Genomic DNA, 24256 nt, shown 5'->3' on the forward strand with positions numbered 1-24256 from the left:
ACCCTGAAAGGTCATTGAATATGGCACTTTAAAATCTCAGGACTAGGATGAAGGAGACGTTACTGGGGCCTGCTCGAGGAAATCAACGAACAACAGAATGATCGTGATCATGATGAAAAAAAAAAGAAAAATAAGGTGGAGTTCATGCCCAATCAATCAGCTAATCAGTGGCTGAATAAATAACAGGACTCTTACTTAAAGAAAAAAAAGAAATGTAGAAAGGCATGAAATGTGTCTTAAGAATTCCTGGTCTCTCATTTGAAATGATGTCATCCTGAATTTCAATTTTCCTGCAACAGCTTTACCCCAGTTTTTCTAATAAACCTGTTGAATCTCAAATACTAAACATGTTCTCCTTTTTACTTATAGCTTAGTTGAAATATGAAGTAAAATGCATGTGCCTGCTAAGGAGTACCCTAGAGGGTGGTTGGGAAACTTGGGACAGTGGAGGAGGGAATGTCATATGGGTGGTCGGACTAATATTGGAACATTGCATACCTAAAACAACTGTATTATAAACAACTGTGTAAATCATGATGTTTTTATAAAAATAAAATTTTAAAACAGTTTGAAAAAAGACATCATTTAGCATTTCTTATATTCAGGTCTCTTGGTGGCAAATTGTGTCACTATTTCTTTGCCTGGAAAAGCATTTATTTCTCCTTTATTGTTGAAATACATATTTTTCCGAACTCTGGATACTACTGATACTTTTCTTTTTCATCTAAAGATACTATTTAGCTGGGGATAGAGAGACAATACAAGAGATAAGACATTTTATTGCATACTGTCAACTCCAGTTCAAATTCCTGATATCACATACAGTTCCTGGAGCACCACCAGGGCCACTTCTGAAAAAAGAGACCCTGAACTTGGTCAGATGTGGCTCAAATCCTCCCCCACTCAAAAAAATGACTTCTGTTTTACATTTACTGGCAAGAGATCCATGGTCATTCTTATCATTATTGTGATCCAAAATGAGGAGGAAAATAATAAAAAAAAAAAAACAGAATGTGAACTAGTAGGTAAAATTAGCAGATAAAGATTGTGAAAGGAACTGGAGCAATAGCACAGTGGGTAGTGTGTTTGCCTTGCATACAGTTGACCCAGGTTCAATTCCCAACATTCCTATGGGCCCCTGAGCACCACCAGGAGTAATTCCTGAGTGCCGAGCCAGGAATAATCCCTGTACATCACTGGGAGTGGCCAAAAAAGAAAAAAAAGATTGTGAAAAAGTTATCAAGAATATGATTCAGGATTTACTGAAATACATAAACACAGAGAGAAATGGAGGATATTTTTTAAAGAACTAAATAGGAGTGGGTTGGGTGTTTCTGTTTTATTTTGTTTTTTGTTTTGGTGATTTTTTGGTTTTGTTTTGGGGTTACACCTGATGGTGCTCAGGGCTTACTTTTGACTCTGCACTCAGGGACCTGGCAGGGCTCAGGGGACCATATGGGGTTCTATGGATAAAATCAAGGTTGGCAGGTGCAAGAAAAACACCCTAGCCTCCGGACTGTCTCTCTGGTCTTAAATGGAAGGGCTTACTATGCTGCTGCAGTGAATGAAGAAATCATGCAATTCTCAGCAACTTGGATGGAACCGGAGGCTATCTATCATGTTAAGTGTGTAAAATGAAGTCTGAAGGACAAATACCTGATGATATCTCTTACCTATGGTATATATAGAAAAACAGCATGAAGGAATGTAATATATCCAAATGGGGAGAGGGGGGAGGGGGTACCTAGATCCCCCTTGACCCTAGATTATAGAAAGGAGGACAAGGAGGGAAAGAAATCAAGGAGTATAATAAAAGGTGGATAGAGGTAACAGAGGAAAGGGGCAGGGGTCTTGGGCACATCAGTTATATAGAGACGTATAAATATGTATCTAGAGCCACATAAGATGCAAATAACAGGGGTCCAGAGAGATAGTACCGCAGGCCGGGGCTGGGTGTTTGTCTTGCATGCAGCTGACCTGCATTTGATCCCTGGCATCCCATACAGTCCCCTGACAACCATCAGGAGTGAGTCTGGAATGAAGAGCCAGGAGTGAACCCTAAGGATCACCCAGCACTACCCAAAAACAAACAAAAATAGATCCAAACTACCAGAACCTAACTTCAAAATGTGCCTGTCAAGGAGACAGAGGGAACCTGGCAAGAGTGGTGGAGTGAAGCTAGCACCAGTGATGGGATGGGAATGGAACATTGTCTGCCTAATGCTTTACTATGGGTAACTTTGTAGAAAATTGGTTTAAAAAAGCTTTTTATTGAATCACCGTGAAATAAACCATTACAAAGCTGTTACACCAATGTACATTTTCTACCACCAATGTCCTCCGTTTCCCTCCCATCACCCCAACTGCCCCCCAATAGCCTACCTCTATAGCAGGCACCTCTCTCTCTCTCTCTCTCTCTCTCTCTCTCTCTCTCTCTCTCTCTCTCTCTCTCTCTCTCTCCTCCCTCTCCTCTTGTGCATTATGGTTTGCAATACAGGTTCTAAGAGGTCATTGCGTTTGTTCTGGGAGTTCAGTATTTTTATTGGGAAGGTACAGCTGGAGTGGCCTTTTTAACTAGGTGGCAGCTTTTGGGTGTGGACAAGACTGTCGGGAGTTTTATAAGTACAGGGAGGTGGGGGAGGTAGCCCATCCCGTCCCCCAAGAAAACCTGGCAATTTTGTCACAACACCTGCATACCAGATTTTTCAGCAGATTAATATATTGGTGAGTTTCCTTCCTAGACATTGGAGTCCAGCCAGAGGCATGATGTTGATTTCAATTGTGAGAGCAAGTGGCTGCCAGGGGCTCTTTTTGGGAGACACTGGGCTAACCTGCTCCCCCTCAATTGTACCCCAGATTATCCAGCCATGTGCATGTCTGAGAAGATTTGCTCCCTCTTTTTAAAAAAAAATCTCTTGCGATTCATTTATGGGACTCTGGAGCAAAGTCCATAGAAGAGCTTATATAGTAGCCCTGGTGTTGGTTGGTGGGGGTGATTGCTGGGGCTTCTGGGATTATAGGGAATTTAGGCAAATTAGCCCATCTCAACTCTGAGAAAGCCTGTAGATTTCAGTCACAAAACCCACATATCCAAATTTTCAGCAGGTTAATTTTTTCAGTGAGATCCGTCTCAAGACAGTTGGGTCTGGCCAGGGAAATAGCAGCAATTTTGGATTGTGAGAGCAAGAGGCTACCAGGGGCTCTGTTTTGGGAAGCACTACACTAATCCACCCCCTCTGATGTACCCCAGATTATCCAGTCACACCTGGGTCCAAGAAGACTTACTGCTTTTTTAAAATCTCTCTTGAGATTTATTTATTAGTCTGCAGCAAGGCTGATAAATGAGCTTGTATGGCAGAGCAGGAAGTGATTTGTTGGATTGGCTCCCACATACCTGAATTTTGGCAGTTTAATTTCTTGGAAAACATGCTTCTGAGTTGTTGGAGTCCAACCACAGATAGAGTAGTGACTTTGGGGTGTCTGGAAGCCCTGGGGCAGCATCAGGCTGCTGATGCTCTCTCCCAGTGGGTCCAGGTTGGCTGCCCGGGGGAGGGGGCGGGGAACAGTGCCCTCTGGGCCCCATTTTTTTTTAAATAATTTATTTATTTATTGAATCACTGTGGGAAAAGTTACAAAGCTTTCAGGTTTAGGTCTCAGTCATGCAAATATCAAACACATTTCCCTTTACCAATACTTATTTTATACCACGAAGAACCCCAATAAAACCCCACCCCCCACCCCTCCCAGTGCCTGCGAGGCAGATGAATTCTAGTTAACACTCTATCTGCTTTGATTAGATTCATTGCTTCAATAAAAGATGCACCACTATTATTTAGAGTTTACCCCCCCTCCCCCAAATCAGACATGCTGAAAAAGCATTGTGAAGTGATTTGCTTTCTACAGCTGGGTTCAAGAATTAAATGTTGGTTTTGGATTTCCACTATTTTACTTATTAACCCTGAAAGTATTTCTACTGAAAGTCACATAATTAAGAGATTGGCTTCTGTGCTCTGGAATCTCTGGCCGTGCCGGAGAGCCGCTCACTAGGGGCAACTGGTGACCTTGGTAGGGCGTGAAGGACGGACCGGAACGCCCCCCTTCCCATGAGGTTTAAGTCGCCCCCACACCCCCGGCTCATACCTGCTGTCCACAAGGCTCCCATGTGGCCGCCATCTTTCTTTCCAGAGAGGAGAGGGCGAATGGGGCAACACCCTTTCCCCTCTGGGCAGACATGATGGCCTGGATTAACGCATAGTCCGTTCACTTTTCTGCTCCAAGCTGCTGGGTTCTGCATTAAGTCCTTGTTCTTCTGGGGCTGTGGCCGTGCTGGAGAGCCGCTCGTGGGGGGCAACTGGTGACCTCGGTAGGGCGTGAAGGACGGACCAGAACGCCCCCCTTCCCATGAGGTTTTAGTCGCCCCCACACCCCCGGCTCATACCTGCTGTCCACAAGGCTCCCATGTGGCCGCCACCTTTCTTTCCAGAGAGAGGAGGGCAGAAGGGAGCAACACCCTTTCCCCTCCGGGCAGACATGATGGCCTAGATTAACGCATAGTCTGTTCACTTTTCTGCTCCAAGCTGCTGGGTTCTGCATTAAGTCCTTGTGCTTCTGGGGCCATGGCCGTGCCGGAGAGCTGCTCATGGGGGGCAACTGGTGGCCTCGGTAGGGCGTGAAGGACGGACCAGAACGCCCCCCTTCCCATGAGGTTTTAGTCGCCCCCACACCCCCGGCTCATACCTGCTCTCCACAAGGCTCCCATGTGTGGGCCCCATTTTTGACTGCAGCAGTGGCTCCAGCTGGGACCAAGACTGGAGTAAGGGCAGCTACCATACTAGGTGGCTCAGGTGCTCAGGGCAGGTCACCACCAGTCCAGCAGAACCTGACCAGGGGGCACGTGCCCCTGGGGCCTGGTATCCAGCCAGTTGGCGCTCAGGGAGATTTTCCTCCATAATAGGCTGCAGCAATAGCACAGCGGTTAGGGTGCTTGCCTTGCACACGGCTGGCCCTAGTTTGATTCCTCCGCCCCTCTTGGAGAGCTTGGCAAGCTCCCTGTGGTGTAATCGATATGCCAAACACAGTAGCAACAAGTCTCACAATGAAGACATTACTGGTGCCTGCCCGAGCAGATCGATGAACAGTGGGAAGACAGTGTGACGGTGCTAATATGCTGCAGCAGCGAAGGCTGATCCAGAGGAGGAAAAGGAGGAGGAATAGGAGGAGAAAGAGGAGGAAGAGGAGGAGGAGGAGGAAGTGGGGGGAGGAGTGACAGCCAGGACACCCAGCTGGTGACGGAGAGTCACCAGAGCCACCCACATCGCCAGGGTTGCTCAAGCCTGTACGCCATCATGGAAACCCAAGGCACCTCCTCAATGTTGGGCCTTGTGCTCAGCAATGGTGCCAGGTTGGATCGAAAGGGCGATATTCATTCATGCAAAAATTCTGCCACCGCAGCAGCCCTTTGCCCACAGTGCCGAGAGCTGCGGCCGCACTGCCTCTATCTTCTCAAGTCCCTCTCCAGGCCATTTTTGGCTTGTTGGGTCACACCTGGCGATGCTTGGGGGTTCCTCCTGGCTCTGCATTCAGGAATTACTCCTGGTGGTGCTTGGGGGACATGGGGGAATCGAACCCAGGTTTGACCATGTGCAAGGCAAATGCCCTCCCCGCTGTGCTATCACTCCGATCCTTAAAGGCGCTGAGGGAGAAGGCAGTTCAGATGGAGAGAGGAGCACCAAATAAAGGGTGTTGGGAGGACCCTCCCGTGATGAGAGATGCATGCTGAAAATAGACTATAGACTGAAGATGATAGCCACTCAATGCCTCTTTTGCAAAAACCACAGCACCCAAAAGGAGAGAGAGAAAAAAAGGGAATGCCTACCATAGGGGTGGGGGGTGGGAGGGATGCTGAGAGCATTGGAGGTGGGGAATGGGCACCGGTGGAGGGATGGGTACTCAATCATTGTATAACTGAAACCCAAGCACAAAAATTTTAAGTCTACAACTGTACCTCATGGTGTTTCACTAATAAAAATTTTTAAAAAAGGGCGCTCTTTCAGAGATTATTTAAAAGGCACTTTAGATTCATTCACACAGAAATTGTATAACCCCATTGACCAACTTTTCAGAGCTCTGAGAGCTGCTGCCAATCTGCCAGTTCTGGCGCCTGATGCCACGCAGGCACCATCTTAGGAACCCCAAAAATTGTTTGTTTGTTTGTTTGTTTGTTTTCAAAAAAGTAAATAACTACTCTTATCCATCTTGAGTTTCCACATGTCCAAATTTTGTGCCCTTCAGACCAATATAAATAATACATACTTCCAACTTTTTCTTCTTTCTTTTGGTTCTCATTGCGCCTGATCTCTGTTTCTCTCTGTCAACCACCAGCTCCTTATATATTTATTTGCATATAAACATATGTAGTCTCCTCTTATACTGCAAACTCTTTCATGGAATTGGTACTTTCGAGGGGCCAGGGGGATAGTACAGTGAGAAAGGCACTTACCTTGAATGCAACTGACCTAGGTTCGATCCCCAGCATAATTCTTTACCTCCTTACAGCACTCAATTCTTGTCTGAAGTGATCATTTCCAACTATTTTTGTCATATATTGTCACCTTTCAGTACCTGGATTGCAAACCGTAATGCCCCAAAGGAGGTGCGGGGGGCTTAAGTGCCTCCCATAAAGACAGTTGGCTGGGGGAAGGGGATGGGGGAAATGAGCAGCAGGAGGAAACTGGAGGCGCAGGTGCTGGTAAATGCACACTGGTGGCAGGATGGGCGTTATGGGTGTTGGAATGTTATTTAACTGAAACCCAATCATGAACAACTTTGTAACTGTGAACAAAAAATAAAGAGAATTGACTTAATAAAATAAAATGCCATGTGGCCCCCAGACAAAAAAAGTTAATGAATAAATAGAGATAGGACAGTGAAAAGGTGCTTACCTTGTACACAGTCAACCTGCTACTTGTTCCCGGCACATCTAGTCCTCCATGCGCGGCCAGGAATGGAGAAGACACTAATAAGAACTTAGACACCCGAACACCAAACTGTAAAATAGCAAGTTTGCTCAGGGTATTAATTTGGTACCTCTCTCCTCTCCCGGTGACCCGACAGGAACCTTGGCCCTGCCCCCTGGTCTATCAGCTGCACCCCCGTGGGGTGGGGGTGAGGAGCTGACTCACTGTGGGTTCACTTGGCTCTGCCTGTTTTCCCAGATGGGCAGGGACTGGGAAGAAATGCAGCAGTGGCTGCTCCTGCCCACAGCCAGGATATCCGACACACCTGGAGAGGGCCCTGGGGACCCTCGCAAGCAGGCTCGCCCTCTGGACTCAACACATCTAAGTCCACACACAGCCAGAGCTTCCCCTGGCTCGCACATGTTTCTTTTCTTTTTCCTTTTTTTTTTTTTTTTTTTTACTTTTTGGGTCACATCCGGCAATGCTCAGGGGTTATTCCTGGCTCTGCACTCAGGAACTACTCCTGGTGTTGCTCGGGGGATCATATGGGATGCCAGGAATTGAACCTGGGTCAGCCGTGTGCAAGACAAACACCCTCCCTGCTGTGCAATTGCTCCGGCTCCTTGTACGTGATTCTTGTGTGTTATCAGGAATGAAAAGAAATCAGATATATAGGAAAGCCAAACAAAGATGGCCTTACCTCAAGGCGGAGACTCTGTTTCAAGGTATATATCCACCTTGTTATCATACAGGGCTGGAGCAATAGCACAGCGGTAGGGTGTTTGCCTTGCATGCAGCCAACATGACGGAGCCGAGTTCGATTCCTCTGCCCCTCTCGGAGAGCCCAGCAAGCTACCGAGAGTATCTCGCCCGCACAGCAGAGCTTGGCAAGCTCCCGGTGACATATTCAATATGCCAAACACAGTAACAAGAAGTCTCATGATGGATACGTTACTGGGCTCGCTCGAGCAAATCGATGAACAACGGGAGGACCGTGACCGTGATCGTTATCATACAATTATCTTGACGAAGAGCCTAGCCCTCGTTCGTATCTTTCTAGTGTGAGCTGTGGGTTGCAGGGCTGGAGAGAGAGCGCGATGGCTCAGTGGAGGTGGGACAGGCAGGAGGCCCAGGTTTTATCCCTGGCAGTTCAGAGACCCACAAAGAACAGCACTGGGAGTAAGCCCTGCACACAGAGCTGGGAATAGTCTCCGACTACCCCTGGGTGTGGCTCCCAAACCAGTAGATAACTATCAACCTCTGCACCTTGGGATGGAAAGATCATTCAAGGGATGAGATTGTGCTTTGCTTGAGCAACCCCTAGGTTTGATTTCTGACATTACATGGTCCCCTGAGCACCACCAGCATCTTACCAGCTTCCTGGGAGTAGCCCGTGAACATGGCTGGATATGGCTAAACAAACAAATCTCTGAATCTTGACTTCCTCAACCACAAAATGGGGTAATAACAGCACCCACACCACGGCTTCATATAAGGATAATAAAGGAAACACATAAGGGGCCATCATATGTACTCATTTGACTTTTTCCTCCGTGAGGGAGAGGCAAGCAGCCCCTGTGCGCTTTTCCAGTGTGACAAGTGAGACTCAGAGAGAATTGGTTTTTTTTTCCTAACTAACCATTGGGGCATATAGAGAGGTTGAGGGATTTGGGCCACATCCAGCAGTGCTCAGCAAGCTATATGAGGTGACAGGATTAGAATTAGGGTCAGCAACATGTGAAACTAGTGCTTTTACCCCTATTCTATTCTCTGACTAAGTAGCTTTCCTCTTTGTTCTTTTCATTTCTTTCTTTCTTTCTTTTCTTCTTCCTCCTTCCCTCCCTCTCTCCCTCCCTCCCTCTCTCCCTCCCTCTCTCCCTCCCTCCCTCCTCTCTTCCTTCCTTCCTTCCTTCCTTCCTTCCTTCCTTCCTTCCTTCCTTCCTTCCTTCCTTTCTCCCCTTATTTCTTCCTTGCTGTTTTGTTTTTGGGGTCACACTGGGTGATGCTTGGGACTACTCCAGGCAGGTTCAGAGGACCATATGGGGTGTCAAGAGTCGACCCTGCTTAGCAGCGTGCAAGGCAAACACCCGACTCACTGTGCTATCCCTCCAGCCTCTGAGTTGGTTTCATTTTCGTTTTAATTTTTTTAATTGCATCACAATGAGATTGGGTGTCTTGAAGGAATATAGCCAATAAAGATAGAACAGGCAGGAAACTCAGATCTCCTGTGGTAATCCCCTGCGCTCTCTCCTCTGCCCTTCCTCCATACCAGGAGTATGACTGGGCAGAGAAGGGTGATCGGCAGAGACCCTGTGATTCAGAGGGTCTCTGCTTGAAGTGAAGCACTGAAAGATGTCTGGCACAGGACACTTTGCCCCATAAGAATCAGCTTCATGGCCAGTTGATAACTGCTATTGATGAACATCCCGCATGCCTGGGTTCCTCTGCCGGTTCCTTCATGTGTGAGGCTTGTCCGAACGTGTGGAGAGTGGTCTCAGCATGGCTGTGGCTGGTTCTGGAGGTCTTCAACATGTTATTATCTAGTTCTTACTCTGGAGAACCTGGCAGGCTACCAAAAGCATCCTGCCCGCACGGCAGAGTCTGGCAAACTCCCCATGGCATATTCAATAAGCCAAAACCCAGTAACAATGATGGGTCTCATTCCCCGGATCCTGAAAGAGTCTCAAATGTGGCACCTTCTAAAATCTCAGGGCTAGGATGAAGGAGACGTTACTGGTGCCTGCTCGAGAAATCAATGAACAACAGGATGACAGTGATACAGTGATGAACATCCAGTGGTGCTCAGGGACTTTCCCTGGCTTTGCACTCAGAAGTGACTCTCTGAAAGTGCTCACTAGAGATTTAAACCAGTGTTGGCAGGAGGCAAGGCAAGCGCCTTACCCGCTGTACTCTCTGGCCTTGGAGTTCTTTTCTGACACGATGGGGCTCTCTACTATCTGCAGAAGCCCTGTTCTTGCATTCTTTCTTTACATACTTCAAAAAAATGTATTTTTAAAAGCAACAAAGTATTTTCACAGGTACACAATCTCATTAAACTCTCACAAAAAGCCTCCAGAGTCGTGTGTGTGTGTGTGTGTGTGTGTGTATGTGTTTGTTTTATAGAAAAGTAAAAAGGGGCATCCAGAAATAAAATGACTTGCCAAAGCCTAGCTAATGATGGTCAGGAATTGTACTCCCAGGTTTTCTCATCTGGGGTTTTTCTAAAAAGAAGTATTGCAGTACTGTCTCCACCCACCCCACTCCAGATCCTGGACACCTTGGGCTTTTCATATAAAGAAAAGTGAGTTGAAGAGATGCAGGGGGCTTTTCTCTAATTTTAGATTTTTTAATTTAATTAAGAACTGTGATTTACCAAGTTACTGATAGTTGAGTTTGAGGCATGTAATATTTCAACACCAGTCCCACCACCAGTGTCAACTGCCCTCCACCAGTGTGCCATTACTCCATCCCCCTCCATTCCCCTCCACCAGTGTTCCCATACTCCGTTCCCCACTCCCCCATTCCCCCACCTTGATGGAACATTACAAAGTTCAGTGGTTACAGCTTAGATCTCATATTTTCAGTGTTTCTGGGTCTTTGCTCTGGGTATAATGGCTATACCCCTCTCCCACATCACTGCTATAGCAGAAGCCCCACTCCCTGTTCTCACATTACTTTTCTTTCTCATCCCCTTCCTTGTCCCCTTGATTTATTTCCTTCTCTGTTCTTCTCCAAGGAGATGCAGATTTCAACACAGACAAGGAAGTTTCTGAGCCCATCTCACACTTGGGTTGGGCAGTGGTTTATGGAAGCTCTACTTACTCCCAATCAAACCGCTCCTACCAGGTTCTCAAACTTTATGAATCCAACCTAAACTTTTGACCTTGAACAAAACCTGTGCATCCTTCTGCCAAATTACTGCCTCCTTGAGTCTGTTTTAGGTTTAAAAGTGGTAAATAATCATGGGAAGAGAACACAGATTCTGGAAAGGACAGCTGCAGTTATAAGCCCTTATTCTATAGTCCTAATCTGTGATGTTTAAGCCTTTATTCAGGCACTAGCCTTGTTGGTGTTTGATCCTGCTTTCATCCCACACACACAACAGAAGGAGGAGGAGGAGGGGGAGGAGGAGGAGGGGGAGGAGGAGGAGGAGGAGGAGGAGACAGCTCTTCCCCGTTGTCCCCATATCCACTACCAATAAATTAATTGCCTCGGTGTGGAGAAGGTAACTTATGAGCCTCTGTGATGGCATGCTGAGACAACCGCCGTGGGTGGGTCATTAAGAACATGAGTAAACTTTGAGCTGAACCCACAGTTCTAAGAATACTGATTGCTAGTTCTTAAGAACCTGTACCCTCTGCCCATGACAAACTGTGGTACCTAGGGTCAAGCTCCTGTGTAACCACAGGGGTCAGAAATAAGGGATGTAATCAGAAAGTGTAGGATAAAGTATCCTGAACCAATACTGGATCACCTTCCTTTCCGATGCAGGCTTCCGGTCATGCCATCCCTAGTCACCAGACTCTGCTCCAGGTGCCTGACAACTCACAGGGCCCTGCACTCAAGACCATTCTTTAAATTTAGGATAATGGGAGACCTAGGAAGATATATTTTTAGCCATTATGTCCTCACCTGCCTTCCCTTCCCTTTCCCCCATTGGTCCTTTGGTCTAAGTTCAGGTCCCTGAAGTCTCACTATACAAGTCAATCCTGGTGTGCTTCCAGCTCAGGAAGACAAGGGAGTTAAAAGTGAGGGGGAACCTGGATCCTAGCTGGATGGGCCCTCTTACGCATCATCTGACTACAGGCACAAACTGTGGGTGTCACACTTGACAAATTGTTTTAAAATATTCCTTTTTTCTGATGACTGCCAACACTTTCTCACCCCACCCACAGGACCCACCTCCAGAGTGACCCAGGAAACATAAGACCGTCATAGAGTTTTATCCCTTGGGCTTGGCCAGTTGGAAGGCCAATTTTCAGTATGTTTGTACTTTTTCCTTTTTTTTTTTTTTTGCTATTTCTATGACTTTTTTTTCCAAAAGAATCTTCTTATCTAGAAAATTCTTACATGGAAATCAGATGACTGGATAGATGTATGGATGGAATGGATGGAGGGATGGATGGATGGATAGGTGGGTGAAAGGATGGATGGGAGGAAGACAGAAAGAAAATGGGTGTATGATAGTTGAATAAATGAAGTCCAGAGCCAGATGACAAAATTCAATTCCCTGTTCTGTCATTTATTAACTATGTGGCCCTGAGCAAGTTAATCACTCAGCTCTTCAGTTTTCTCATCTAAAAATAAACACAGTGGGGCTGGAGCAATAGTACAGCAGGTAGTGTTTGTCTTGCATGAGGCCAAACTGGGTTTGATTCCCAGCATCCCATATGGTCTCCCAAGTACCACCATGAGTAATCCCTGAGCATTATTGGGTGTAACAAAAAGCCATAAATAAATAAAATAAAAGCATAGTCATGGGTTTTTGGTATTTTGTTTTGTTTTGAGACCTTGTTTGGAGGTTCTAGCAGGGAGCGCAGCTACTTGTATACCCTTGACCCAAGACCAGTCTGTCTCTATTCAGGGGAGGCTGTCCTCTTCCACCGAGCGTGCAGCTTTGGGAGAGATGCACCTGGAGCGGTGAGGGAGGAAGGGGACACCACCTAGCCAGCCAGATCAGCCGAATCATGACAAACATTAGGTGGTTTCTTTCAGAGATTCTTGTCGTATTCAATGTAAAGGTAAAGGTAAAGGCCCTCCCGTTGTTCATCGATTTGCTCGAGCAGGCCCAGTAACGTCTCCATTGGAGACTTTGTTGTTACTGTGCCTGGCATATCGAATAAGTCACGGGGAGCTTGCCAGGCTCTGCCGTGCGGGCGAGATACTCTCGGTAACTTGCCAGGCTCTCCGAGAGGAGCGGAGGAATCGAACTCGGGTCGGCCATGTTGGCTGCGTGCAAGGCAAACGCCCTACAGCTGTGCTATCGCTCTTTCAGGTTCGATTCCTCTATCCCTCTTGGAGAGCCCGGCAAGCTACCGAGAGTATCCCACCCCCACAGCAGAGCCTGGCAAGCTCCCTGTAACATATTTGATATGCCAAAAACAGTAACAAAAAGTCTCAAAATTTATTGTAAGCCATTACTTGTGCCCACTCGAGCAAATCAATGAACAATGGGAAGACAGTGCTACAGGGTTTTGATTTTGGGACCACACCCAGCTTTGCTTTAGGTCTTCTCTGGGTGCTGTGCTCAAGGATCACTCTCAAGTGGGCAAGATCAGCACCTTACCTACTATACTATCTTTCTAGCCCCTTTTTATTTTGGGGGATCACACCCAGTAGTGCTCAGGACTTATTTCTGGCTCTGTTCTCAGAAATCACTCCTGACAGAGCTTGGGAGATGTATGGGATGCCAAGGATTGAACCCGATTCAGCTATGTGCAAGGCAAGAGACCTACCTGCTGTATTATCACTCTGGCCTCAGGTATGGCATCTTAAAGGAATGTTGTTGAAACTAGCTGATAGAAATTAAAAGCTGAAGTCAAAATTTAAAACCAGCAAACTCTTCTGGACTTGGGATGCTGAGAATGTTAAGAATGTTTCTCTTATTTTAGTACCAAGAGGTTTGCTCCATGGCTTGGAGGCCAGCCACACATGCTAGGGGAAAAGGGAACTCAGATAGAGAAGGGAGCACCAAATAAAGGGTTTTTGGAGGGATGGGAGGAGCATGTTGAAAGTAAACTGTAGACCAAACATGATTGAGGTTTTATGCCTCAAAGGATTAGCCTATAAGGGCATTTATTGGCCACATAGTGCCCACCAGTTTTCAACCTACCCTTTCTAAAAATAGATTTTCTTGTCTCCTATCTAAACTGCATTTGTGACCACACAGGCAAATTGGTTCTCTTCTAATGAGTCCACGCTCTTCCAACTTGCTGGCTTGTGGCTAATGAATTTCTATCTGTAGTTGTGTCCCTCATCTGATTGGCCATCCACTGGCAGTGAAATTTGAACCTGCATGGTTACAATTGGTGAACCAGTCAACAATGGTGTTCTACTGTGGCAAGCCTAACCTGGACTATGAAGTTGTTTGGTAAGTCCCTTGAGACTGACAATGCTCTTTTTGTCCCAAGACTTGTTCCTTCTCCCCATGCTGTAGACCAAACATGATTGCCATTCAATGCCTCTTTTGCAAACCACAACACCCAAAAGGAGAGAGAGAGAGAGAACAAAAGGGAATGCCCTGCCACAGAGGCAGGGTGGGATGGGGGGATTGGGGGTGGAAGCTGACTGCTTCTCATGCATAGTAAGTTAGAGAAATGTCTCCTTCGTAAGTGATCAATTCTACGTGTGGCCTCTTGAATACCTACAGAGGGCAGCTGGAAGTTCCTGACATAAGAAACTCCAAGATTATTCTTCCTCTATACTGTGAGCAGGAAGGGACTTCCTCTCCATTGTTCCAAGGGTCATTCATTAACAAGTGCAGCCCATAAACAAACTATTCAGCTTCCTGAATACCTCCCAATTGTCATTATTTCTCATAACCTCAAACCAATTTTTCCCCATGACTGTAAACCCGCTTAGCCATTAACTAGCTTATTCTGTTTCTGTAACTTTCTTTGCTGATCACAGCTCCTTGCTACATATTTTCATGTATCCATCGTATTTTCCATCTGACTAGGATGTGATTTTTGTCTTTATAAACTCATCTTTGAGTGTCCCCAGGGCTGTGAGTTTTTTAGAACTCTAGTCCAGTGGCAGCTGCTGGCTTCTGTAATCCAGACCCCTGAGTGGGCTTCTTTAAGTAGTGCTCACCTGTCTCTCATGGAACTGCCTTACAACATAGGTAAGGGAAGTTTCCTGGGGGTACACTCCTGGGAGCTTCCTTCATTTCTTTTGGGCTCCTTTTCCAATGGATCTATTGCTGGTGGTGTTTCTGGGTGACTTGGGTGAAGCAGGGAGAAGAGAGGTGGCAGGCAGCAAATCTACTGCTTCCTCTATATCCATCTCCATCATCCCAGGAAGTGGCTGGAATCTCTGAGGTGATAAAAGTCTGAGGTGAGCCCCTGGGCATTACAGACCTCACAGCTCACCAGCCGCACTAGGCTGCACCTGAAGGCCACTTGTTCTGCTTGGTGTAGCAGATGGTCCCCAACTCCCAGTTTCTCAGGAAGCCACAGACGCAGGCTGCAATGAGGAATTGCTCTTTACAGGAAAGTCAGCTCTAGATTTCACCCAGGCTTTGGCGGTCTGTTGCCTTGCCCTCACAGAAAAGAATTTCAGTAGGAGACAATTGTGAAGTTAAAACAGCTTTTATTTAGAGATACAAGGAATGGGAGAGAAGGGGAGAGAGAGAGAGAGAGAGAGAGAGAGAGAGAGAGAGAGAGAGAGAGAGAGAGAGAGAGAGAGAGAGAAAGAGAGAGAGAGAGAGAGAAACACATTTGAGAGAGAACATGGCATCTATAGAGGTGGAGAGATCTGAGTACCCATCTCACTAAAGGAGATGTGAGCAGTATGCCCAGAAGCATGGGCTGGCAACCCATGCCAGTGTTCTTCCTTTGTTCAAGTTAGTTTGCGAACATTTCGCCCAAACTTCCCCACCCAGTCTGTTACTAGTGTGGTTGACAAAGGGGAGAGCTGAGAGCAGTTGCTGGTCTTCTTTCTGATCTTTATCACAACCTCTGTTTCTGCTGGAGCTTCTCTCACAGTGGGGTCCAGCCCCGCAGGGTCATGCTGGTGCCCTGTTAAAAGTTTTATCAGATGTCAATTCCTGTGTCTTCAAATTGTGTCCTGGCAATAATGCTTTTAGGAAAAGAGACAGTCACTTCTCCAAATCCCAGAATCCTTAGTTTTGTTACATCCCAAGAATCCATTGCCTGCGGTTCCCCCTTAACTACCTGCCTGCCTGCTTCAGAACATGTCTGGAGCGCTCTCGTGGACTAGGAAGAGTTGGAGAATTTTTACCTGGAATTCTGGCACTGGAATGGAGTTCAACTGGAATGCAGTTTTACCTGGAATGTAGGTTTTGGATTTTTTGGGTTTTTTTTGATACCTGTTCTTTTTGTGTCTATTATTCTGCCAACTATGGTAAGTTTATCATCAGTCCCACAAAAAGCACAGCTGGAAAGGGAAATTCTTTTGTGAAAAAGCATTTCATCAGAATATGAAAACTCTAGAAAGTTGAAACCTGGTTAGTTTGACTGTAGAAAGCTTCATGCTCCTATAATCTGGTTTAATTGGCTAACATGACAAACCAAACCAGGTTCTGGCTGGAATCCTGAGCTATGGAGAATCTAGAATCTAGCTAGTAATCTGAGGAATCCAGAGGTTCCCCTGCTGGGAGAATTTCCTTCACTTCATTGGAGGGATGGAACCTTGAAAGACTCCACCATTGTGTGAGTAGATAAGGGAGGAAATTCATATGACTTAAAATCTTTCAAGGGAAATTTTGAGTCTCTTGTCTACTTCAAAACCTCCCACACCTTTGGTAGAGGTTAGTTATGTGTTTTATTAGCTTCAGGGAATGAATTCTTCCTTCCATGAGGAAAAAACCTGCTCATCAGATTCTGGGAGAGATGATGATTAGAAGAATCCATCCAGGTGAGAGAGAGATCACTTAATGGGCTGAGTTTATGTGGTTCCTGGCCCCTTCCTAAGCACCCATAGGCACACCCCCCTGAGCACAGAATCAGGGTAGTACTTGAAACTTCTGGGTGTGGCCCCCAAATCAAAACCAAACAAAAAGTTTAAACTAGAAAAGACAAAAATAAAATGATGGATTCATAAGAATCTTTTAAAAAAATGTTTTTAATCACTGTGACATAGGTTTGGAGGTTCTAGCAGGGGGAGTGCAGCTACTCGTATACCCTCGACCTAAGATTGGTCTGTCTCTATTCAGGGAGCAGCTTCGGGAGGGACGCACATGGAGCAGTGAGGGAGGAAGGGGACACCAGCCTAGCAAGCCAGATCAACCAAATCAACCCTGGCCTTCAAAGGGGTGACATATGTCGCAGCCAGATTGCCCTCACATGATAGCACAGCACTAGGGCATTTGCCTTGCAGGTGGCCTACCCGGGTTCGATTCCTCTGCCCCTCTCAGAGAGCCCAGCAAGCTACCGAGAGTATCTCACCCTCACAACAAAGCCTGGAAAGCTCCCTATGATGTATTCGATATGCCAAACACAGTAACAACAAGTGTCACAATGGAGACGTTACTGGGCCCGCTCGAGCAAATCGATGAACAATGTGAGGACAGTGCTACAGTACTGCTGTGACATACACCCTTGCAAAGCTATTCATGATTCAGTTTCAGTCATATAGTGTTCCAACACCCATCCCTCCACCAGTGTACACTCCCCAACACTAGTGTCCCCAGGTCACCCTCCACCCCTCCACCCCCAATTCCTGCTCGTCTCTATGGCAGGCACTTTTCTTATCTCTCTCTCTCTCTCTCTCTCTCTCTCTCTCTCTTTCATCTTAAGAAAAGGGAATGGGGGCTGGAGAGATAGCACAGCGAGTAGGGCGTTTGCCTTGCATGCGGCCGACCCGGGTTCGATTCCCAGCATCCCATATGGTCCCCTGAGCACCGCCAGGAGTAACTCCTGAGTGCAGAGCCAGGAGTAACCCCTGTGCATCGCCAGGTGTGACCCAAAAAGAAAAAAAAAAGAAAAAAGAAAAGGGAATGCCCCATAAAGTAGTTTGCTAGTCTTCCTTTTTCTTCAGTTGCCAATTTTTAAGGATTTCTTTTCAGTTTTTTCTCATGTATTGTGTTTCATTCTTGTCACCCGTTGCACTGTGATTTTCAAGTTTCTCTGTGAATCTGAGGATTTGGTGGAGTTTCCATAATGGCCTCGTAGATTGTATATGTTGTAAAAGAGACTGTAGTCTCCAGGGGCGATTTTATTGTAAGAAGGAATTTTGAAAGCTAGTTTTGGGATGTATGACTAATTTTTGACTCTAAGGGATTCAAGGCTTATCTAGAAACAATGTACCAAAAATATTTCCTTTGATCATTTTATGCTTGGAGTGAACTCTTTTGAAATTTTTGATAAGCAAAAAAAATGATAGTAATAAAGAAAAGCATTAAGTTTTGTTGAATTGTGAAAAAATTAAAGGATTCCTTTTAAAAAATTGTTTTCACAAGGTAGCTCACATTGATTACATTCAATATTTCAACACCAATCCCACCACCATTACCCCTTCCCACCATTTATTTGAATTTTCCCACCACCATTCAAGCCTACCTATTAGGGACAGATGCTAGATAATTTATTTACTGTTGCTAATTATGAATATCATGGGAGATCTTGTGGCCACAATAACAGCCATGTGCTTCTGGATTCTAAAACTGTAAGTGGTTGGGAGTCCAGAGACATCTCCGTAGGGAGCTAATCCATTTTCAGATTCATCTGGGAGTCTCTGGTTTAAGGCCGTTGTTGCACTGAGATCGTGTCTGGAGGAAGATCCTGGGTGTGACAGGACCTCAAGTGGGCAGGGAGATGGGAAGGGTCAGCTGGCCTCCACCACCACCAAGTGGCCTGGAGTCTTAGTCCCTGAACCCGCACACCTGGGTTTTGCTTCTGGAAGCTTTTGGACGTGAGGATTTCATCTGGAGCGGGCAGAGAGGGCATACCCACTTCATCCATCTGAGGTGCCCCAGTGGAATTGGCTCAATATGGGGTCCGGAGAGATCTCTAGTGAGCTGCTGTCTAATTAAAGGATTCCTAAGTGGGGTATTGGAGCAATTTATTATTTTATTTAAAATATTGGGGAGGGGGCTGGAGCGATAGCACAGCGGGTAGGGTGTTTGCCTTGCACGCAGTCAATCCAGGTTGGATTCCCAACATCCCATATGGTCCCCTAAGCACTGCCAAGAGTAACCCCTGTGCATTGCTGGGAGTGACCCCAAAAACATATATATGTATATATACATATATATATATATGTTGGTTTTGGAGCCACATCTGGCAGTGCTCAAGGTTTAGCTCCTAGTTTTGTGCTCAGGGATCACACTTGGCAGAGATTGGGAGACGAAATGTTGTGGCAGGGATCAAACCCATGTAGCCCAAGTGCAAGGCAAGTGCCTGCCCAGGGTACTATCTCTCCAGTACCAGAAGGTAAGATTAAAGGTCTAAGTCTATCTCATTGCTCTCCTCCTACACCCACTAATACCTGTGTTCTAGTAATTGGTGACTGTTGTGTAACATTGCTTTGTCCTTCAAGAAGCTTAGGTTTATCTGGTTACACCCATTAATCTGGTTACACCCATCAATCTGGTTACACCCACCACAGTGCTCCAGAGACACTTCCACTTCCATTGTGTTTACATGTAAACATGTAAGCAGTCTTCCCTATGCTCTCCTTCCCACCCAGTTAATCAGCTTTCCCCTTAATCAGATTTTGTTAATTTGTAAGATCAGTTTCCAAGAAATCTATGATTTTATATGTATGAGTGAAATATTGCCTTTCTCCTCTCCCTATACCTTATGAACAGTTTACCTTAGAGTAATATCCTTTTTGTATAGAAACAGGAAGACCGTTAACATTATGCTTTGTAACTTAGGATTTGATTGGCCTTGAATATTATTCACTCCCGGGCATCTGCTTTCTCGACTTAAGCCTCAGTTGCTCTTAGTTCCTAACACCCCAAAAGCAGGGTCCCGACGAGGTACTGAATGGACCCAGGGCAAGCGGCGAGCTACCCTGGCAGAGAAATGGGCCAGGCCAAAGTGCCACGATTCTTAACTATAAGTTAAGAGTTTGATCATGGACAAATGCTGTCATGATCCAAGGTAACGACAAGACTAGGATCCTGCTAGGGGTGGGAAAGACTATCTGGCCTGAGCACCCTAGTCTGAGATCAAGATGGCCCTAGGAGAGCAATTCTATAAGTTTAAGATATTTCTTACTGTATCCAAAGAAAATGATTTATATTATATTCTTGTATGCTCGGACAAGGAGAGGAGAGGCACGCCCATGGGATTCTGCTCTAGGGTGGGTCCTCCTGCTGAGGAAGGATCTGTCCTAGGAGGGGTCTTCCCTGAGGCCAAGATTTCTACCCCTGTTGATCTCCACCCCTATTGATTGTGACCACACCTATATGTAATTGTTTCCTCCATTCTCTTGGAGAGAGATATAAGGAGACTGTAGATTGGCCAGGGGCAGAGACAGAAGGAGAGATGAGGAGAGAATCAGAATAAACTACGACTAATACCTACCAGCCTGGTCCTCATTCCTTCCTCTGCCTGACCATCGCCATCGACCTCTCCAGGGTGGGAGAAGGGTGAGACTACCGAACGCGGGCGGCGGGAGAGATAGAGCCACCGCCGCTGTGAGTGCCGTGCCTCCACCTTGTGTGAGTTTACACAGGTGACCTTCATGAGAAAGAAACTCATTGGATTGAATGAAGTTCTTTGTCTGCTTTTGCTCTTATTACATTTCAAGAACTGGGTTTTGGGGCCAGAGTGAAAATTCAGTGGGTAGGGAGTCTGCCTTACATGCAGCTGACCTGGGTTTGATCCCTGGAATCCCATATGGTCCACCAAGCACTGCTAGGAATAATTCCTGAGCACAGAGCCAGGAGTAACACCTGACCACCACTGAGTATGACCCCCAAACCAAAACCAAAACAAACAAACAAACAAAAGAACTGGGTTTTATCTCAAAAATAGCTGACTAAACAAAAGTGCTTTACTACCACCAACTACTTGGAGATAGACACACATCTTTTCTTTGAGGCTTTTCCCTTTGTTTTATTGATAGGGAGGGTTCTCCTAGCAGTGCTCAGAGGTCTAAAAGCCACTCCCAGCAAGTCTTAGCCCAGTTCGGTTCTTAGACCCTGTGATACTACACCTATGCTTTGATCTAGGAATTCAACCAGCCCGTGGAACGTTCGCTAGACCACTCCAGCACCATGTGCCTTCTTTCTGACCCCTTCAACGAGGCATGATTGTACTTTCTAGAGCATGTGGTTGGTTCTTATTGAGTATGTGACTTTACTGTGTTTTGTGGGTCCACATCCAACAGGGCTCAGGGGCTGTTCCCGTTTCTGTGCTTGGGCTTTCTCCTAGCATGCTGCAGATTGAACTGTGCCTTCTACATGCAAAGCATACATGTGACCCTTTGAACTGTCTATCTGCCTTAGAATATAAGAATTATTTTTCATTTTCTTTCTTTTTTTTAAGTGAAGCAAGATAGATAGCTTTGTATTGAACAAAACCTATTTAGAAAGATGTGAGGGGAGAAAAAGAGGGAATACATGTTCAAAAGAGAACACAGGATTCTCCAGAGAGGGGAAAAAACCCTCAAATATAAGAATTTTAATTTTTGCTGGATGTTGAGACTTCTTTGATTAAAGAAATGTTCATAACTGAACAAGCTACAACTCAATTTATTTTTGGCTTTTGGGCCACACTCAGTGGTGCTCAGGGCTTACTCCCGACTTTGCACTCAAAGATCACTCCGGCAGATCTCAAGGGACCATGTGGGGTTCTGGGTGTTGAACCCGGGTTGGTCATGTGCAAGGCAAGCACCCTACCTGCTGTACTATCATTCCAGCCCACAACTCAATTTCTTTGACAAACTAGGCTTTGTTTTACAGCTGAAAACTTTTACCTTGCCAAAGACATGACTTCAGTCTCCAATCCCTTGAGCCCAAGATAAATCCAGAGCAAGGCAACCTGCCAGCAGCCGAAGAACCAAAATTTTTGTCTCTGTGATGAAAGTGTTCTGTCCCCACCTTTAGGATTAGGAGTCAGTCTTTGAAATGCAAATTTAAGGAGAAATTTCATGCTGCAGGAATATGTAGATAGAGAATATAATTTTTAAATTAAATCATAAAAATTCTTGCATTTTTTTCAAATGTTCTTTTAAAACTAGTACACATGGGATTGGAGAGGTCTGATATGGGTATTTTAGGCATAACAGTAGGGAATCCTGTTACTTTTTGAAAATAATAAAACTTAAGGAGAAATTCTCTAGCCCTGAGGTAGCTTGAGAATTAAAGTCATACAGACCGCAGTCTTTTGACACAAATCCTGAGGTCTTTGGAGAGGAGAAGCTGAGGCACCACCCAGATGCAGAAATCCAAGACCCCACCCAGAGAAGGGTGGACCCCCTTATAGAAGGTGAAGTTACAGAAGAATCTGTAAGATTTTGAAAAGACCATCAACAGGAGTTGGAGCAATAGTACAGCAGGTAGGGCATTTGCCTTACACACGGCTGACCCAGGTTTGATTCCCAGCATCCCATATGGTCCCCTGAGCACCACCAGGAGTAATTCCTGAGTGTAGAGCCAGGAGTAACTCCTGAGGTGTGACCCAAAAAGAAAAAAATAAAACATCAACAGTGCAAGACTTTCTGTGACAATGCCCAGAGTAACTTTTATGTATGCAAAACTCCAGGGAAAAAAACATTTGGAAGAATTGTATAAAAGCTCCTCCTTGAAAGCCATTCAGGGCTTGCTCTTCAAGCTTGAGTCCCCGATGGAAGACTTACCTCACTTTGTCTTTGTCTCTTTGCTTTTTCTATCCTGGAAAACTCATGTTGTTTCTTCAACATACGTTTTCCTCACTTTCTCTCCCCTCACATCTTCTTAAATTCATTTCATCTAATAATAATAAAAAAATCTTGCTTCACTGAAAGAAAAAAATTCTGTATTCTAGGGCAGAAGAGATAGCTCAAAGGGCTGCACCTATGTTTTACATATAGAAGGTTCAAGTTCAACACCCATTACTGTATGATTTTCTTGCCTGTGCTGACTCTTTTCCTGTGAAGAGCAGTTCCTCATTCCAGCTTGAGCCCTCGAGAAATCAGGTAGCAGAGATCATCTCCCACACTACGCAGAACAAGTGGACTCCAGACTTGGCGCTGCCTCATGGGACTGGTAGGATGTGAATTTCTGTGCTCTGTAGGTGCTTGCAGCAGACTTACTAGCCCTAACCAAGAAATACTCTTTTCACAAGTCTCGCTCCGTCATGATCCCACTTGACTAAGCCTCTGGCAACAGGAGTTCAGCACTTGCCTTCTATGTAGCTGACCCCAGTTTTATCCCCAATGCTGCATATGGTTCCCTGAGCCCCACACCAGACCCTGAGTAATGCCTGGTGTGGAAGGGAGGGAGGGAGGGAGGGAGGGAGGGAGGGAGTGAGGGAGGGAGGGAGGGAGGAAGGGAGAGAGGGAGGGAGGGAGGGAGGGAGAGAGGGAAGGAGAGGAGGAGAGGGGAGGAGAGGAGAGGAGAGGAGAGGAGAGGGAGGGGAGGGGAGGGAGGGAGGGAGGGAGGAAGGAAGGAAGGAAGGAAGGAAGGAAGGAAGGAAGGAAGGAAGGAAGTGTTGTGTGAACGTTCCCTCAGTCAGAGGCACTGAGACAAGGAACTTGAAAGAAATTTATGTCACGGAAGGGCCAGGTTCTCTCAGACCTGTGACAAAGATAGAGAGCCCCGAAATCCCCTCTTATTGATCACTGGTACCTCTAAAGGGCCCAATACATTGGCATCATCAAAAGGAGTAAAGGAGTTACAGAAAAAAAAAATTGAGACAGTAAAACATACATTGTTTCCTTGCATCTGCATGTCAGTAATTTTGACCTCCAGAAATAAGATATAAAACCAAAACTGAAACCTTTCTTGGGCTATAAGCACTTGGATTTGCATCCCAAGGACAAGACTGGGTAGCCACCTGAAATCTACATCCCAAAGTCAAACTAGGTTGTCACCTGAAATCTGCATCTCAAAGACTAGGTTGGGATGGAGCCTGGAATCTACATGTCAAAGATCAGCCAGGTTTCTGTGAGAAAAGGAAAACTGCCCCTTTTAAAATACTGAAATTATTTACTAAAGGCAGTTTAAAGGAAAAAGATGTTCAGCCTCATCCAAGCCAGTTAGGACACACGAGAAATCACGCCCATTTTTGTGTTCCTGCCTGTTGTACGGTACAGTCTACATGGGCCCACCCTGACAGCTCAGTTCGGCCCCGACAGGACGGAAGGAAGGAAGGAAGGGAGGGAGGGAGGGAGGGAGGGAGGGAGGGAGGAAGAGAGGAAGGGAGGGAGAGAAGGGAACTAACTTTGCTGGTGGCTCACACACTTCAAGTCACCAACATCTGGGGAAATGGTTGGCCTAGATCAGGTCTGCCCTCAGCACAGGCAGTGTGGGCCCATCTGTTTCCCCTCACAGACAAGAATACCCAGGCAAGATAATTTTTACTAAAACTTACTTAGAAAGATGTGAGGGGAGGGGCTGGAGCAATAGCACAGTGGGTAGGCTGTTTGCCTTGCACACAGCCAACCTGGGTTCGATTCCCAGCATC

This window comes from Sorex fumeus, unplaced genomic scaffold (genome assembly GCF_029834395.1).
Source record: "Sorex fumeus unplaced genomic scaffold, SorFum_2.1 ptg000043l, whole genome shotgun sequence".
In the NCBI taxonomy this organism is placed as follows: Eukaryota; Metazoa; Chordata; class Mammalia; order Eulipotyphla; family Soricidae; genus Sorex; species Sorex fumeus.